Consider the following 15,725-nt stretch of genomic DNA (forward strand, 5'->3'; position numbering starts at 1 on the left):
TGTTTTATTTTCAGTTTAGAAGTCCCTTGTATGCTGATTGTCATCTGTCTTGCTTACATTCATTTACAGAAAAGAGAAAATGATCATAAAATTATTTTGTACCTTGAAAAACATTACCTTTGACAACCAGATGTTTGATGAATACATTTTGATGTTGCAGCCAAGAAGTAAGGGTCATGTCTATTGAAACAAGTTCATTCTGGGACTAGCTATATGTCAGCATTTCACGCATCAATTCTTACAGGATGAAGTACAAAGGAATAGAATACATACTAAAGATCGCAGCTTTTCTTCAAGATTTAAAATCTTTCAGATAATTTTTTAATAAGAAAAATCATTAGGAAGCGAATTCAGCATATAAAATGACATGTGGTTATTGCAGCATGTGGTCTCCACTAGTGTATTGTGTCAAAATCGTGTTTGCTTTTATATGTTGTGAACTTGCATGTGTGTGAAGGTGCTGTAGGTTGTGATTAATTTTTAGGACTAAAAACATAAGTATGCAAGTTTAATATAAGAGAATAGTATTTTTTCTGCCCTTCAATAATGATAAGCTTTGCTTTTGATAACTTAAATTATTGATACTATTTAGTATTTACAAAGCATATTTTAAAAATTCCCCAGGGGCATCTGAATCATCTCTTTGGTTAGAGTAGTCAGGCAGGAAGCTTATGCTATATTGCAGCAGTATTTCCATGTCATAGGTGTGGGAAATGGGGTCCACAGATGGTGAGAGAACAGTGGTATTATGGGAGCCAAAAGGGTCACTGTTGAGCACTCCCTCCAATAAAAGTCCCAAGCATAGTTGAGAGAGCTACCAGTTGGAAATGAGGACACCAGCCTGCCCTAGTCTCATTGCACTCAGAGTCTTTTTAAGGGTTTGGACTTATCTTAGGGAACCATGAACCTCTGGTTCTTATTTCGAAGTAATTGAAACAGCCTTACTTGGTGCTCACCTGAGCGGAAGTTAGCATCGCTAATCCAACTACAGTTGTTGTTGTTTTGTTGTTGTTGTTGTTGTTGTTGTTTTTCCATGTATTTTTCAAGTGAATCAGTATGAAGGAGCTATTAAATAGAAACATTCTGATCACATCTGAATGTTACTAATAAGCACTTTTTTCAAGTTAACTAAGCAAGTTCATACGACTTTTATCTCTATCCTAGGTTGCATTTTGGATATATTCATAAATGGTGGTTTCCCTATAGGTTGGTTTTTGCTACATTAGCATATAAAGAAGCTGAACATTTTAACTTTTGTAGTGACAGATGATGCATCTGATTGTTTGCTGATGGTGATTTGGAATATTGATGCTTTAGAAAAATAACTACATCAAACAGGCAATCTGCACAGCTCAAAAACTACACAAAGAGCATTGATATAAATAAAGTGTCGACTGGGTTCTGCAGCTTTGTGCAGAATCATTTTCAAATTTTCCTTTTTGAATTATTAAATAGACCATGTCAGAACAACTCTGATTATTATCCAATCCATATGCTTCAACACCAATCTTTTATGTAATATCAAGCAACTGCAGTGTTCAACTGGACCAATCATGAATGCTCCCTTGTTCTGGAAATGATTCAAGCACTCATCACACTGCAGCATCTTATGCAGATATGCAGACACCTGCTGCATTGCTTATGGGGGAGGCCACAGCACTATCTGCCTTTAGGAATGTGTGCAGGTTGTGAAAATACATTTAATTCCTTATCATGAAATTTAAGCCTAAGCTCTCTTTTTGCAATGGTAAGCCTGTTTAAGTATGTTAGATACAGCATTACTATCCAGCTATACCTCTATACAGCAGAATTATGTACCTGACCTATATTGTAAATAAAGTGTGGCACTGCATATTTCTAAAAACTGTTTTATAAAAAATAAAGTGCTGTCTTTTGTTCTTTAACAACTATCATGTCTCCTGGTAATGGAGACTCTGATATGCAGGCATGTAGCCACGCATAATTTATAAAATGTGATAAAATGATAATCTCTCACCTACACTAATACACAGTTTATCTAGATAAATAACTCTTGGAATGAATACTGTGGATGGCTTTAGGGTTTTAGACATTTAATTAAAATGGAACAGAAATATTAGCTGTCAGCTTTGGGATTTTTGCATCCTCTCTTGAAAAGAATATTTTAGTCTGAGAACACATTTGTGACATTCACTAGAAATAAATATGAGATGGTATTTTTCTAGTCCTCATGAAAAGAAGGCTAAAAATGCATAGTATAGAAATCTCAAGATGAAATTGTTCCCTGTTCTCCAGAGCAGCTCCCTCCAAGAGCCTGGAATTTAGAGCAGAATTTAGGGGACCTCTCTGATAATTGCCAGTGATGGAAGGTAGCACCCTTTCCCCGGCACTTTTGCCATTGTCCTGGCGTGTTATCATCACTCACAAAGACTGCTGAAGCAGAGGGCTTTCTTCTTGTTGCCTGCATGTGATTTTGACGTTGGACACAGGGAGGCAGGGCAAAGCAATGGCAGAGACCAAGCGTGGGGAGAAGCACCCAAGGCCTGTAGTACACTGCCTTCCAGAATGCTGAGATTGCAGGAGGCTCACTAGCTGCCCACTTAACCCTAAAAATACATCTGCAGTGTGAGAGATATAGTCAGCCATGATGCCTTTTAATTTTTCCATTGTCTACTTAAAACTGACTTGGGTTTTCTTTGAGTCAATATTTCTAGAAAAACACTTGTTATGTTTATGTGATAAACTGCCTCTTAAAAAACACAGATTACACATTATGTGTGTATATCTCATGTATTTCTTTTGTTTATTTTTGCTCTATTTTATAGGATTTGAAATAAAAAAAGGGAAAAAACCCTCCATAACCTTATATTGTAAGCAGTGATACCCTACTGTTGAACAAATTAATCTGGGTACTTGTCCATAATTTTGATAGTACAGGACATGCTGACAAAGCATGAAATTATTACTTTACATAAATGTGGTATGTTTCTCTCTTCTTACGTAGCAAACTCAATGGCCATATAACATGATTTAAAGTCTCTATTGCATGCTTGTAGATTTTTCAGAGAGATAAGAAATGTTGTAAAAACTTGAGAAAAAATAATGAGTAAGGAGTTGTATTTTAAAAATCACTTTTAGTTCTTGTTTGGAAAATAATTTTTCCTGTGATTTCACTTTTGGATCTGGAAAATGGGATATTTCCTAGTAGGAGAATGATTGTGATAGGAGCTAATTGGTATTGTTTGTGAAATAATTTCCTAGAATTGGAACAAAGATGCTATTCAAATGGGGAAACATGAAATTATGTGTTGATAGATAACAAATAAAGGCAGTAGGTCAGGAGTGTGTGTGTGTGTGTGTGTTCCTTTGCTCATCATACCTGGAGACTCATACACCAGTTATAATCAAAATCAAAATAACCATTATAATTTCAAGCGGAAAAGAATTAGGTGGTCTATTGTTAATAATCCAAGTTAATAAGCATATTGTTTGTTTGCTTTTTCCTCCAGGTACATTTCAGCCATCAATATTGACAAACTTTAGCCTGGAAAAGTATATTTCAACATTTCAAAATCATTGTCATGGAGAACAGAAAGGGGAGGGGGAAATCTATTCTATATATTTTCCTCTTGGGCAATGGAAATAACCTCTCATGATTCCATAGTCTTTTAGCCTTCCTCCCCTCCCCCTTTCATTTGATCACATTATTCACACAAAGAACCAATGAGCCGTTGTGCCATTACCTTAAAATCCTATATTAATGAGACAGCTACAGTTTTTAATCATTTGAGTTAAGCCTTGAATGTTCTATTTGCTAATATCATGCATCCATTTAAAATGAAAACAAGTATTTTATTTTATTTTTTTTGGCAAATAGTGAATAAAATATGGATTTTTCTCTGTAAAATTGTCAAACATTCTGAAGAAAGCATCTTATTCTTAAGGAGTTGATTTTATCTGTAAAAACGTGAGCTAAGAAACATGTGTCCCAGAGAGGTACCTAGGGGGATAAGGGCACTGGCACTTTGTTTTTCTTGCAAAATTTTGGGGTAAAAATAAAGTCATGTACAAATACTATTGTAAGCTCATCCTGATCATTTAACAAACATTGAAAGCATTCGAAATGGCACTTAAATGGTACCTAAACAACGTATACTCAGCATCTTCTGGAGCTATAATTATATAAATAAAAGAAAGGATTTTTTTGTTTGTTTGTTTGTGCTTAATCTTTCATTATGGTAAATTTGCTTTCATTTATTAAAATGGCTTAAAAAAGCACTTTAAATGAAGTTTACATAGCACCATAATTTAACTTTTTTTCTTTTTAGCTAATAACTATTTTCTAACTTAAAGCATGACATCCAGGCCACCTGGATTCCACAGATGTCAATATCACATGAATTAGAAAAATATCTCACTTTTTAGAATTCCTATGTGAAAGGGCAGTAGCACACTCAACCTTTTGAAAATTGCCATACAAATTATCTGTGAACTATTATTTTTTTCTTTTACTGTTTCTTCTTGTTTCATGAAAAATCTAATATTTGTTGGGATACCATTCAAGAAAGTTGAAATTATTGAATGCTGAATGCTTCATACTTAATCTCATAGCATAAATAAATTGTAAAATATTAATGTTAGAGCAGGAGGGAAGTTGTTTTAAAATGCAGTTTGGTCCTGTTTCCTCAATACTAAATTATACTCACAAGTGAAATTCATGAACAAACTTTAGTAAAATTAGTAAAATTAGAAGAAATTTACATAAAGGAAGATTTATTGTATTGGTATCACTGAAGATGTACTTTAAAATTGAATTTAAGGACACAGGGAATTTCCCTTGACTTGTGTTTCTCACATCTCAGGAGCTATTCAATCTTTTATCTAAGATTGTTTTCACTCTTCATGGAGGAGCCACTGCACTGGCATTTTTAAGAATTTTGGGTCCATTTGAAGCTAAATCTTCACATCTGGGTGAAATGACAATGCGATTTCATTCCGCAGATAAAGAAAGTAAAGTTTTAATCCATGCTAGATTTACAGAGAACATAGAACCAATAGGCTATTTGGGAACAATAGGCTCTCAATCCAACTCTTCACTTTAAGTATGCGGCTAATCTCCCCAGTTTATTCTAAGCTGGAACATACATGACTCCCCACTTTCCCCACTCTTGTCTTGACTTGCCATTTTATTCACATACAAATGCCCTCTTACTTGAAAACCTCCAATCGACTTTTTTTATCTTATCATAATGATTTCTCCATAATCAGTCAACCAAACATTTGCTCTTCTTAACTAGTCAGGGTTGCCCACACCACAAAATTTTGCCAAATCCATCTGAGGTATTCTCCTACGGAAGCAATGGAAGCAAATGTATCTTTCCCAAAGTAGTTATTAGACACCTTATTTTAGTTACTGATTTTTTTTTTTTTTTTTTTAGCAACAGAATCTAAGCAGCCTGATTGGAATTTCAAATGATCGTCACACTGAATTTGAAAGTCTGTTTTACACAGAATGTAACATTTTTCTTATATTTTAACCAAGGAGAAGCAAGGAGAAGGTCCTTTTTATCTTTTTTTCTAGCCAAATGCATGTTCAATATTATTAATTCAAACAGAAAGAAGAACATCCCAAAAGTTTGACTATTTAATAAGATTTTTTTAGTCTTTTGTTAGGTCATCAAATGCTTTCTCTCTCAATATTAAAGACACAAAAATTCCTCACTTTCTGATTTATTTTTTTCTTAAAGAATATGACATCTATGTTAGCATTAGCCAAAGCACATAAAAGTCAGTTTGTTTAAAAAAACAAGGTATTGCCCCCATTTCATTAATTTACCTAGCTCTCTATTTATTTATTTTTAAGAAAGAAAATGAGTTTGAGTTATTGCTTGATTCCTGTTGCCTATTTGCTTACCCTAAATTTTTCTTTCTTCACACACGAAGAAGCAAACACTGTCCCTGTCAAATGATAAATGAGGCAGAATTGGTGACGTGCGTGTTTGTCAACATAAGCAAGATCAAATGATTGCTCAGCAGGAAGAAGCCACGGGAAATCCAATGATTTCTTACTAATTAGCAAAATAATAATAATGTCTCCCTAATGATTACCTTGTACTGGGTTGTGTCCTTTTATCAGGCAGATATTCTGCTAATGCAAACTTGTGTTCTGAAGATAGGCTAGCGATTTCACTTGAAATTATGAAGGTGGACCATTTCTGAGAAATCTTTTGAAGAATCCTGTTCTCTGTTACTTGAGTAATTGAGAATGAGAACTCAGCCATATTTTTTGCTTTCCATTTTAACATAGCCAATGTGTGTGTTTAAGCCAAACTTTATAAGAAAAAGCAATGCATTATTTTCAAGATCATTTAAAGTTCAAGTTCATCCTGTCCTTTCAGGGAATTTTACAAGAGGTATTCATGAGGAGTAACTTGATTGAAAATAAGAATGGAAACCAGATTTTTTTTTTTTCCACATGCTACCCAAGTTACATTGTCAATCACCATACATTGCCAGATTTCTGTTAATCTTTTATAAGACTTTAAGAGGTAGGCCTAAATTCTTAGTCCTGGAAAATGTTGCTGTTGCTAGCATTTTCTGTGAAGCTCAGTAGTCAACAACTATTTATAGGAAACACAGCAAAGACAGGAGCATCTCTCAGGTCACAGGGTCTGTGCTGAGCTCTGTGGATTCTCTGGTCTGGGATATATTCACAGGATTCCTGGCTCAGGACAAAGCTACATATTTCTCACTTTTCTGTGTGCCAGATTTACACCTTAAAAATAGAGATCAAGGACGAGCGAGCTTGGAACCAAGGGAACACTATATGGGGAACTTAGCTTGTCATGTGGCGTCTGGCTTGGGCATTGTTGATTTGGGCATTAAAACTGCTTGAATTGTCTTAAATCTCGCCAAGAGAGCTGGTAAAACTTGCAAATGATTGGAGGCAAAAAAGTATCACATTAAAACAAAGAGCAGACATGATCCCATTGTTTGAAGTTATTATTTCTTCAGACCAGTGAGCTACTTATTTTTTTCCCTTTAATATAATATAAATTGACTTTGTGATCCTTTAGCTGATGTATATATTGCAATACCAACAACAAAAACAAATCTGTTTTCCTTCTTTACATCCAAATCACCAGGAAGCTCTATTGTTGGGTGGGTATTGCCTGTGCTTACAGCACTAGATACGAGGACTCATGATTATATTATTTACTTTTGTATTTTGGTACCTTAAGCCAGTCCAGGAAGTTCCTCAGCACCCCTCTCTCAACCAAGGTCAGCCCCTTCCCAAGGAACAGTGATTTCTATGATAGCAACTGGAGAAAAGCCATAGTAGCATCTTTCTTTTGTCTAACCCAGGAATGATGACTAACAGGGAGACACAGGGACTGAGAAGATGACAGGGAAATGGAGACATGGTAATGAGGTGAGGGAAAGGGGGAGGGCCTAGGAAAAGACAAGAGCAGTGCTGATGATATGCTGGGGCGGGGTCAGAGGGTGAGAGGACAGAGATTACTTTAATGAGCCACATGGCTGCCACCACCAAACAGATGCTCAGATTTCTCTTAAGTCTCCATCAACCCCAGTGAATTTTTCCGTGGTTCTCTAGTTCTACACTGTCCAAAAACAGTAGCACTAGCCATACACATCTAGTCCAAATTGACACATGCTTTGATGGTAAAATACACACTGGATTTAAAAGATGTAGTGTCAAAAAGTAATTTTTAAACAGAAAATATCTCAATAATTTTAATATCGATTGCATGTTGAAAGGATAATATCTTGCATATATGGTCTTAAAATAGTTCATTAGAAGTATTTTTCACTTTAATAAAATGGCTCCTAGGAAATTAAAAAATACATCAGTGACTGGCTATAATAACCACATTTTCTAGTTTCTGTATTTGATGCTTTAGCATCTTGGGGCCTCACTGACCTTGAGGGGCCTGCCCCTCTCAGGACTAGCCAATTCCTAGAGATAGTAAAGGATTCACTCCCAGGACACCTTTCGCGTGCATAGCAATCAATCTACTATAGCCACAGCCATCTCTTTATTGGGCTATTACACTCTGGGCCTCTATCCCTCTGTCCTAATCACCCCAGGTGCAGGTACTAGGAAGCTAGTGACAGTCCCTGGGCCCCAGAACCTGCTATAATTATTCAGAGTAGACAGTCCCAAGCCTTTTACTCTGCCTCACTGTTCCTTCCTGCAGAAAACACAGTAAAGGTTCTTGCTCACACTTTCCTGTCGCTCCGTCTGCCTCCTGACTGCCTCACTCTTCCCCGTGTGGCCTCTTCTCGTGGGATCTGTGAATATAGCAAGTTGTCTTTTCAATGGCAGTTGTCTTCTGATCTGTTGGCTTTACCATACTTGAATAATAAAAAACTCTACATTTAAAAATACTTGTATCCTATATCTGGGGGACAATGTTGTTTTAGAGACCTGTTTCTCTAAATGTGATCCACTGACCATCTGTAGTGGAATCACCCAAATAATTAAATAATTAAATATCCACATTCCTGGGCTCCTTTAGAATTAGCACAGCTGCTGAAACATAGTGTTGGCTCAAGAAATGTTAGCCGTTATTACTTTAACACCACAATAACAATAATAGTAAGAATAATTTTTTAAAAATGGTTTACTATGGCTTGAGAAGACCCTTTCTTATTTCTTGATTATTATTATTATCAAAAGTAAACAATTTTTTTTTTTTTTTTTTGAGATGGAGTCTCGCTCTCTCGCCCAGGCTGGAGTGCAGTGGCCGGACCTCAGCTCACTGCAAGCTCCGCCTCCCGGGTTTACGCCATCCTCCTGCCTCAGCCTCCCGAGTAAAAAGTAAGCAATTTTAACACTAACATTTATTGAGTGTTCACTATGGACCAAGCATTCTTAAGTGCTTTTACACATTATTTTATTTAATCTTCATGACAATCAGTGAGAAATAAGCAAGAAAAGTAACTTGCTCAGAGTCACACAGCTTGCTAGTATTGGAGCATGTATTTATTTTTGAATGATACATGATTTATGTATTTACTTTACACCATCAGGCACAATACGAATTCAGAAGGGTAATAAAATGTATATGTACAAGGAAGAAAGATAATGAACAGATACACATATGTGCACCACCAGGTCAAGAGGATGGCCTGAATCTTAGAGCTCCTTCTATTTTGTGTGTCCACTTTTCTTCACCAGAGGTAGCCCAGCCTGACTTCTGTGGTTATTACCCTGGGCTTTTCCTCATATTTCTACCACTCATGGACATGTCTCTACATGGTATTTTACGTAGTTTTGCCTGCTCTTGGACTTAAGACATAGGAGCTCACACCATATACATTTCTCTGATTTGCTTATTTGGCTCTAAGCTCATTGATGAGATCCATCTGTGTTGATGGGTGAACGTGCAGGTCACTCATTTTCACTGCTGCACTGAATTTTATTGTGTGAATAATTTTTTGGTTGACATTTTTTTGTTTGGCCTTTGGGTTCTTTTAGGTTTTCTGCTATAAGAATGATGCCCCTAGAAACAATATGTTGTTTTCTGTCCCTGAACATTTTAAAATGATAGGTTTTTTTTTCTTATTTTATTTATTTATTTATTTATTTGCAAAACTCATATGAAATTTTAATGGCTTCCAAAAACATTGAATAGAAATAAGAACACTTAGTTTAAATTTGTATATAATACATGTTCAACAAATATTTGTTGACATATTCTAAAAACAAAACTACATTTGAAGAATGCACTCTTTTTTGTGGTTTTGTTTTATTTTTAAAATTTATTAATTATTATTATTATACTTTAAGTTCTAGGGTACATGTGAACAACGTACAGGTTTGTTACATAGGTATACATGTGCCATGTTGATGTGCTGCACCCATTAATTCATCATTTACTTTAGGTATATCTCCTAATGCTATCCCTCCCCACTCCCCCCACCCTGTGACAGGCCCTGGTGTGTGATGTTCCCCTTCCTGTGTCCAAGTGTTCTCATTGTTCAGTTCCCACCTATGAGTGAGAACATGCAGTGTTTGGTTTTCTGTTCTTGTGGTAGTTTGCTGAGACTGATGGTTTCCAGCTTCATCCATGTCCCTACAAAGGACATGAACTCATCCTTTTTTATGGCCACATAGTATTCCATGGTGCATAGGTGCCACATTTTCTTAATCCAGTCTTTCATTGATGGACATTTGGGTTGGTTCGAAGTCTTTGCTATTGTGAGTAGTGCCACTATAAACATACATGTGCATGTGTCTTTATAGCAGCATGATTTATAATCCTGCTTCTGAATGACTATTGGGTACATAATGAAATGATGACAGAAATAAAGATGTTCTTTGAAACCAGTGAGAACAAAGACACAACATATCAGAATCTCTGGGACACATTAAAGCAGTGTGTAGAGGAAAATTTACAGCATTAAATGTCCACAAGGGAAAGCAGGAAAGATCTAAAATTGACACCCTAACATCACAATTAAAAGAACTAGAGAAGCAAGAGCAAACACATTCAAAAGCTAGCAGAAGGCAAGAAATAACTAAGATCAGAGCAGAACTGAAGGACACAGAGACACAAAAACCCTTCAAAAAATCAATGAATCCAGGAGCTGGTTTTTTGAAAAGATCCACAAAATTGATAGACTGCTAGCGTGACCTCAAGGAAGAAAAGAGAGAAGAATCAAATAGATGCAATAAAAAATGATAAAGGAGATATCACCACTGATCCCACAGAAAAACGAACTACCATCAGAGAATACTATAAGCACCTCTACATAAATAAACTAGAAAATCTAGAAGAAATGGATAAATTTCCGGACACATACACCCTCCCAAGACTAAACCAGGAAGATGTTGAATCCCTGAATAGACCAATAGCAGGCTCTGAAATTGAGGCAATAGTTAATAGCCTACCAACCAAAAAAAGTCCAGGACTAGATGAATTTGCAGTTGAATTCTACCAGAGGTACAAGGAGGAGCTGGTACCATTCCTTCTGGAACTATTCCAATCAATAGAAAAAGAGGGAATCCTACCTATCTCATTTTATGAGGCCAGCATCCTCTTGATACCAAAGCCTGGCAGAGACACAACAAAAAAGAGAATTTTAGACCAGTATCCCTGATGAAAATCAATGCAAAAATCCTCAATAAAATACTGGCAAACCGAATCCAGCAGCACATCAAAAAGCTTATCCACCATGATCAAGTGGGCTTCATCCCTGGGATGCAAGACTGGTTCAACATACGCAAATCAATAAACGCAATCCAGCATATAAACAGAACCAAAGACAAAAACCACATGATTATCTTTCTTATTTTAAAATCCAGTGTTAACTAATGTTTAATATTTTCAGTGAATATTAGATATACGGAAAAGTTGCAAAAATTATGCAGAGTGTTCTTGCATATTTCTGACCTTGCTTCTCCTTATGTTAACATGTTATAAAATCATAGGACAATGAATGAAGGCTAGGAAGTGAGCATTGGCTCAATATCATTCACTAATCTGCAGACCTCTTTGATTTTAACTTTCTTTCTTTCTTTCTTTCTTTCTTTCTTTCTTTCTTTCTTTCTTTCTTTCTTTCTTTCTTTCTTTCCTTCTTTCTTCTTTTTTTCCTTCTCTCTCTCTCTTCCCCTCCCTCCCTCCTTCTATCTTTTCTTTGCTTTTTACTTTTTACTGATGTACTCTTTTTCTGTTCCAGGACCTTATCCAGGGGCCCACATTGCCTTTAGTTTTTATTTTTTGGAGGCATACTTTGGCTTAGAAAATTACAACAGCAGTGTTTCAGGGAGATTGATTTTAAGACAGCATGTAAAATAGATTTCAGGGCAGAAAGCTAAAACAGGACTATCAAGTTACTCTTGCTATATTACAATTGCTTACAGCAGAGAGAAAGAGCTATGGTGGTAAGAGGCCAACAGTGAATATATGCCTCTATATAGCACAGACTGCATTGCAGTCGTTCTAATCTGTCTCTCATAGAAACCAACAAGTTTCCTGAAGGCAGAGCCCGCTAAAGCTCATTCATCTTAACATCTTCTTCAGGTACTCAGAAGAGTGACTGTCTATAGAAATGATTTAGTGAAGATTTGTCAAATACATTAACATGAGTGGAAAAGGCAAATTAAAGGGGAAGCTGAGACCCACAGAAAAAACAAGCAAAGGCGAAGGGAGAAGAGAGAACAAAATAGAAGAGAGAGACCCGACTGGCTGGTGGGTTGCAGGAGGCAAACCCAGAAGGAAGGATATTCATGAGAGACACAGACACAAAGCGAAAAGTGAAAGGAGAGGTGCAAGGAGATTTAGAGGCTTAAGCAGCTGAGGCAGTGGCAGTTTTCCCACTGCATCACTGACTTAGGTCCTGTACATTATCACCCATCATGTACCTTTAAAACCTTGCCGAATTTATTTATGGCTGTTCGTAGCTCTTAGATCTTTCCTTATCATTTACTCTCTCATCCCGTGCCTCTCTCACAGGTTGCTGCTAAGAATAGCCTCTCTCTGCAGCACAATGATGGAATATCATATGATGCCTGTGATTCATGGGCCACTTGTGGTGCTCTGCTCTCCACTCACTTCTTGCCTCAGGACCTTTGCACTTACCCATCTCTTTTCCTCAGATTCTCAGCTCCCAGATTTTCATAGCATTGGCTTCTTCTCATCCTTGAAGTTTTAGCCCCACTCACTCTACTCATTAGCTTATTAGGTTGTTTTGTTGTCTTCAAAGTGCTTAGGGCTCTGTAGGTTTTTCTGGTTTGTTTCTTTACTCATTTCCTTTTTGTTTTCACCCACTAGAATGTTAGCTCCATGGGAGAAGAAATCCTGTCTGTCTTATTTACCACTGAAAGTGCGGCACCTAGAAGGGTGTGAAAGGACACGGGGAGTGATGAACAAATCGCTCTGCACACTGGATTCGATGTAGTCACGGGCCACATGGAGGTGGAGGCCATGCCCATCACTTAAAATGTCATTGCTCCAAGTGGCTAAATGAACTCTCAGTACTAAATTTTTTATTTTGCTTTGCTTTCCAAACTGGGCATCTATTCTTTAAGGATGAAGGAGAATAATTTTGGTTGTTCCTGGAGGATAGAAGTAGGGGAAGAGAAACCCCTGAACTAGGGTAAAATTTCAAAAGAATTTGTTATCTTTTAGGAAATTTAGTATTTTAATTTAACCACATTTTTTGAATGCCTGCTAAATACCAAATACTGTAGGAGAAATGGCAAATAAGGCTGGGCGTGGTGGCTTACTCCTGTAACCCCAGCACTTTGGGAGGCCAAGGAGGATGGATTGTTTGAGCTCAGGGTTTGAGACAAGCCTGGGAAACATGGCAAAACCCTGCCTCAACAAAAAAAATACAAAAAATTTAGCCAGGTGTTGTGGCGCACGTTTATAACTCCAGCTACTTAGGAGGCTGAGGAGGGAGGATCACTTAAACCTGGGAGGTTGAGGCTGTGGTGAGACATGATTGCACCGCTGCACTCCTGCCTGGGTGATGGAGTGAGACCCTGGCCTCCCCCCACCAAAAAAAAGAAAAGGCAAATAACAAATTTCTGTTTTTTAAGATGTTTCTGTCAAATAGAACTGTTTGATAAGCAAATAACTGGTTGCTAAGCAATTTACTAAAAACTATAATAGAGAGATGCTCCAGGGTTGTGTAAGATTAAATCATGGAAAAGAATTACCTTGAAGGCAACTTGCTACTACCTTCAAATATGCAAATTAGCATTTCCAAATAATGCTTTGAAGGATGATGACAGATATTACTAGGGAGATTCAAGTAAGAGTGGAAATATTGGATTAAGGTTAACCACTTGTGCCTCTAATACAGGATTTATCAGCGCCTTTAAAACTTGCTAATGTGTGCTGTGAATTTATGTAGGGGGATTTGGTAAGCATCATTGCCAAAACTTATTTGACCATAATGCTTTTTTGATTTTTATGAAGTGGATCTTATAAAACTACTTTTCACTGAGTAAACATTAAGAAATGATAATAAAAATTACAGCACAAAAGCAGACTGGGGTGAAATTTCTTCATAAAACATTTAGCTTAGGACTTGTAAAATGAATTCTTGATGTTTAGAGGTGAGATTTTGCCTGAAAAAGCCAGGAATGGGATTCAGAGAGGTCTTTATTATGTTCCTATCTCCTATACTTCCCCTTCCTTTACCCTCCTATAGCTTCTTCAAGGACTCACTAAAATCCCACGCACATGGGATAGAGTTCATGGTCTAATGGGTGGAAGACTCCTGACAACTCTATTTTTTTTTTTTTTAAATTCTACATTAAGGAATGACAAGCAACTGAAAATAAAGTTTATCATACTAGCAACTAGATCCTGGTCTCTAATACTATTCGCTGCAGAAAGGAATTAGGACTCCTCAACAAAATTCTGATTCCATGACTGAGGCAGGGTAGACACAAGGTGAGCTGGGTATACCTTGTTTTTCCAGAAAGTGAGAAAATGTTAAAAAAAAAAAAAAAAAAAAAAAAGAATGAGACATAGACATATTACACAGACAGACACAGAAACAGCTAGAAGGGGTTCCCACTGGCCAAATCTAAGACAATCTGAGCACCAAGACAATTAGATACAGTAATAAACTATTGAAAAAATAAAAATCTGTGAGTCCTTGCCAAAAATAGAGATAAATAAATAAGTGGGAAAAAAGGGAGATCTCTTGCCTACAGCAGAATCCCAAGTGCCTGCTGGTAAATATGGAGAAGGTACTGCAATTAGAAAATCAACATTTCACAACCTCATACTGAGGATTAGATTCAAAAAGAAACATCAATCCAGAGAGAAATTTTGATTAAGAGCAAGATATTTGCATGACATTAAAATGTGTCCCCACAGATTTCTTATAGTTGTAAGAGAAAAAGTGGTACTGATATAATAGTAACTATGTGGTTGGTATTATGGAATATGATAGTTATATATAATTATAGACTTTGCACATAGTTTTTATAATATAGCTATATAAATTACACAGTTCTTTATAATTCTATACAACATAGTTTTTTACCTAATATTAATTATATAGTGGTAAAATAGTACAAATCTTGACTGTGTGATACAAACTAACATTACCAATGAAAGGAACGTGACTTCATGGGCCTCCAGGTATGAACACTTGAGAAGGACACATCCCTTATGTATCATTCCAGCCTGGAATGCGTAAACTGAATTTATTCGTGAGGAAACATCAGGCAAACCCAAAATGAAGAATGTCTCAATGGGGAAAAAAAGAGATGATTTTCTTCAAGTTTGTCAATGTCATAACAGACAAAGAAAGGTGGTGGAAATCCAACTACCTACCTACCTACTTACCTACCTACCTACCTACCTACCTACCTACTTACCTACTGTATCTATCTATCTATCTATCTATCTATCTATCTATCTATCTATCTAGTCTATCTAATCTATCTGTCCCACAGAAAATGAAGCATTTGAGTAAAATTTTAAGGATATGTGAATCATGTAAAAAGTATATATGTGGTTTTGTACTCCTTTTATTTTCATTTCAAGTAATGCTGTACCTGGCACATAGTATTGTTCACAAATGTTATTGTTACAATGAGTATTCAATGGACTAGTTGATTGAAGGAGTTTGCAGTTGAACTAGTCCAAAGAAGTTTAGAGGAAATAGGGTGCAAAGCCACTGGGTTGAATTAATTGTGTTTCTGAAGTCTCTTTCTTTGTTATGATTTTTTGATTCTTTAAAGAAGAACTTTG

The sequence above is a fragment of the Piliocolobus tephrosceles genome, chromosome 7 (genome assembly GCF_002776525.5).
Source record: "Piliocolobus tephrosceles isolate RC106 chromosome 7, ASM277652v3, whole genome shotgun sequence".
Taxonomy (NCBI): Eukaryota; Metazoa; Chordata; class Mammalia; order Primates; family Cercopithecidae; genus Piliocolobus; species Piliocolobus tephrosceles.